The sequence below is a fragment of the Ochotona princeps genome, chromosome 4 (genome assembly GCF_030435755.1).
Source record: "Ochotona princeps isolate mOchPri1 chromosome 4, mOchPri1.hap1, whole genome shotgun sequence".
Classification (NCBI taxonomy): Eukaryota; Metazoa; Chordata; class Mammalia; order Lagomorpha; family Ochotonidae; genus Ochotona; species Ochotona princeps.
This window is the reverse complement of record NC_080835.1, coordinates 61,067,554-61,072,040: the sequence shown is the minus strand read 5'-3', so window position 1 is coordinate 61,072,040 and position 4,487 is coordinate 61,067,554. Positions and strand designations below refer to the sequence as shown.

The following is a 4,487-nucleotide window of genomic DNA, read 5'->3' as shown; positions in this document are numbered from 1 at the left end:
GCCTGGGGGGGAGGCTGTCCCCGAGGCCCCACCCAGCCGGTGGAAGAAGACGCGCCGGCCGTCCCCTTTCCTTGCGTCCTTTTGCAGGCCCCCAGCCACCGAGCGGCTCCGTCAGCCGTCTCCCTCGCTGCCGGCGCGGGGTGCGGGCTTTTGGGGGATCCCTGCAAACCTGCCTCGCCTGGCTGATCTCAGGGGTCCTCGGGAGCCTGGGCGGACCCAGCTAACCGGGGCCGGCTGAGCCTCCGGGAACTCAGACTACGGAGAGGGAGGTGCCCTGCGTAGCCGGAACCGCAAAACCAGTTGCTAGAAAATCTCCGCTTCCCACACTCAGTCCGACACAGACTGGCTCGAGAGACAGGAGTTCCCCAGAAAATGCCTGTAGTGAGAGGTGACCTGCGAAAGCCTGTTTCTGGGGCCTGGAACGAGTTCTGGAAGTGACTCACTCATCTCCAAGAAAGCTTTCTCTCAAAAGCCACGCCCAGCCCCGAGCCCCAGAGCTTCCTCTGAATTTCCCGCACTTCAAAACAGCGTTAGAGCACACGGTATCTAGGACGCACTGGGGGGGAAACACGTCAGTTTGTATACTTTGTAAGCTTCTTGATCGAATCTTCTTAAATCTGGTTGGTGACTAGAGAAGGAAGCTCCCACACACACACAATTCGAATAGTTCTATTCAAGGCTGCTACATAACGTAATTCCGAACTGATCCTTTGAGTGGAGAGATGTTAACGTCAATAAGGGCTTTTTAAAATGTATCAGAAACATACAATTTGCCGTTACCGTGACCGCCACAGGCCACTAGGCGCTTTGAGACCCTTACCTGTTTCCCCCAAAAGAAGCAGGTCTTGAGGGACAGTGTCGCATCGCGAGGAAAACAGCCATCTGTGGCATCAAGATCCCAAGTGGTCACCCCGTATGACCCCTTCGGAGTCCAGGCTGCTGCACTTCCGACCCGGCTCCCTGCTAATGCGCGGGTGAAAACAGTGGAGGATCGCCCAAGTGCTGTGGCCCCTGCACCCAAGTTCCTGGTATAATCCCAATGTTTTGCAGCCATGTGGGGAGTGAACCAGTTGATTAAAGGTTTTTCTGTCTTCACTGTTAACTCTCTATTCAAATAAATAATGTTTTAGCAAAAAGAAACAGCTTTTGAGAAACTATTCTTTATTTGCCCCATATAAAGTAATATTTTCATTCCTTCTTTCTGTTTTGTTTGAGCTTTTTCAGACAATAACTTCCATAGGGCCCTCGGTTCCCATCCTGGCTCCAGGTCTCCCTCTCCAGCTTCATGCTAATCCCATTTTGGGAAGATCAAATCAAAGGATTCCCTGCCGCCCGTCTGGGAGGGCATGATTGTGTTCTCAGCTGCCGGCTTCATACTCACTTGATCCTGGCTGTTGCAGTCCTGCAGGAAATAAACTAGCAGGTGAAACCAATCTCTCTTCATCTCTGTCATCCCTTCTTTCCCTCATTCCCTCCCTCTCCCTCTCCCTTTCAAATAAAAGACATTTTTAATTAATTAATTTCCAAAGTTCCTATGTGTGAAGGAAATTGGCAGTGAAAAATAATCCTCTAATAGTTTTCGTGTAATTATAGAGATAAACTTAGCCACTAAACTTTGAGTTATACAAAATATTTACCTTTCACTTTAACCACAAAGGGAATATTTAGAAGAAGAGTTTTGATTTAGCCTCTTTGTATCCCTTCCAGGCTATACAGAAGTGGATATTGTATCTTTGTGTGTAAATCAACAAAACTGTGCACCCACAAAGAACATGGAAAACTCCAAAGAATAGCAAGTTGAGTCCCATACTGTAATAATATCCTTTCTTTAAATATTAAGGACAAAGCACAAGCTAGATAAAATCAGTATTTTTGAAGGCACAAATGAATGCACAAAAATCAAGCTGAAAGAAGGAAAGTAGGAAGGAAATTAGGAAGGAAGAAGAAAGAGGAGGAAGCAAGGAAGGATAGATGGAAGGAAGAAGTCCTAGGCAATCCAATACTCTTCTGATATAAACGTTTTACGTCCTAGGAAAAACTGAACTGCCTGTAATCACTATAGAACATATGAAGACAAGAAGAACTGGAAAGTATTCCTTTTATAAACCAATATGTGGTAATCTAGCATGGCCATTCAGGTAGGCTTTTCCCTAGAAGATGTGAATCCACAGTATGTAAATAATACACAGGAAAAATATTTACATAATGTAAATAGGCATGTACATTCTTGCTGAAAGCATATACAAGCCTTTACTCATTTAACCATTATTCTTAACATGTTTTATTACCATAAAAGTAATTGTACCTGGGCCCAGAGGCGTGGCCTAGCAGCTGAAGTCCTTGTCTTGAAGAAGCCCCAGGATCCCATATGGACGCCGGTTCTAATCCTGGCAGCTCCGTTTCCCATCCAGCTCCCTGCTTGTGGCCTGGGAAAGCAGTAGAGGACGGCCCAAAGCCTTGGGACCCTGCACCCGCGTGGGAGACCTGGAGGAAGTTCCTGGTTCCCGGCATCAGATCGGTGCAGCACCGGCCCGTTGTGCTCACTTGGGGAGTGAATCATCGGACAAAAGATATTCCTCTCTGTCTCTCCTCCTCTCTGTATATCTGACTTTGTAATAAAAAATAAATAAATCTTAAAAAAAAAACACTAATGTACCATAAAAGTACATTTTTCCTGAAGCATTCAAATACAAATACATAGATAAAAAAGTGAAAAGTCTCTCTTTTCCTTGGCCACTGTTCACCACTTAATGTATATCCATGTAAGCCAATATACAAAACGAAATGTGTACTGCTTTTCATTTTTTTATTTTCACAAAAACTGGGAAATACATTTAATAATTTGCATGTTTTTAAGATTCATTTCTTCATATTGGAAAGTCAGATTTACAGAGAGAAGGACAGAAAGATCTTCCATCCGCTGACTTACTCCCCAAATGGCAGCAATGGCCAAAGCTGAGCAGATCTGAAGCCATCAAGCCAGGAACCTCTTCCAGATCTCCCACCTGGGTTCCAAGATTTTGGACCATCCTCCATTGCATTCCCAGGCCATAAATAGGATCTGAATAGGAAGTAGAACAGCTGGGACACAAACAGGAGCCCAAATGATCCTAGTTGGCACTTGCAGGTGGAGGATTAGTCAGTTGAGCTGTTGCACCAGCCCCCCTAATTTGCATTATAAACTGAAGATATAGACATCTTTCCACCAAATAGTGTGTACTCAGGAGACTGATTTTTAAAAATTGTGGCTTGGAAACAGAGCTGTGACAGAAATCGAGCAGCAATAGTGTTGCTGCAAAGCAAGAGCTCATGTTGATATGCAGTACATAAGAAGACTGTACTTTCAGGGATCATTTCTATAGTTTATGGTTAGAGAAGTTTCTCTAAGAGTGCGGTAGATATCTGGGGAATATTAATTAATCCAAACATCATTTCAATTTCACTTTACTTTTCCATTGTCATATTCTACCACCTCAACTAGACAAATGTAGCTATTAGTTAACATAAGCATTTAATGGGGAAAAAACAGAACGTAGGGATTCGACTGACACTATGGATTTAGAAGTCAAGCTCCCTTTCTAATTAATCAAAAGCCCTTCAATTAAAGTGGTGCCATTGCTACATTCAAAAACTGCTTCAAGATTTTTTTATTATATTTTTTTACAATCATTACATAGTTAATTACAGTAAAAAGGTTCAGGGGCTATAGGGAAGTGCAAGACTATTATGTCCATATTGTTTCCTTCTTGTATCTGAGGTAAAGGGGGATATTGAGGGAGAAGCCCCACCCGGTTTCCCGCCCACCCCAAGTCCCGGATGTGGGGCATGCTCTGAGATATGTGCTCAAGTGGTTTTAATAGTTCACCAGTTATGAATCGCTGCCAGTTTTGCCACTCCAAGCACGATGAGGTCGTTGAAGAATCCACTGATTGACATAGTCCATCATAGAGTCTTCATTTGCCCAGTATTTCGCTGCCAACATATAGCTGAGGTGGTTGATTGACTTGTTCTGTCATCTGTCTTTTCTTGGCTAGGGTTCTGAGTCCACCTGCTTCAAGATTTTAAGGCTTGGAAATTTCACTTCTCATTTGGCATGTTCTTATGAACATGGAGGGGGGGGAAGTAAAAGATCTTCCAATTATGAAAACAAGCAAGAAACCTCCAAAACATCACTTCATAAATTATATGTGTAATTTTATGATCTCTTGCTCTCTAATAAAAACATGGAGTAAAAAATCTAAATTAATAGCAAGTTTCTAAAATATGATTTTATGACCAGTTATACATGTTATTCTATATTATCCTTTAGTGTACATATATGAGGGGACTTCAAAAATGCAATTGAGAGGCCAGCACAATGGCTCAGTAGGTTTATCCTCCTCCTACAAGCGCTGGCATCTCATAGGGACACCAGTTTCTGTCCTGGCTGCTCCATTTCTGGTCCAGCTGTCTACTTGTGGCCTAGAAAACCAGAGCAAAATGGCCCT

The 4,487-nt window shown here is 43.5% G+C and overlaps 1 pseudogene; it reads left to right on the top strand.

Moving 5' to 3' along the window:
- Positions 1-3,331: 3,331 nt before the first annotated feature.
- Positions 3,332-3,409, top strand: LOC131480251 (small nucleolar RNA U3; annotated as a pseudogene).
- The last annotated feature ends 1,078 nt before the right edge of the window (positions 3,410-4,487 follow it).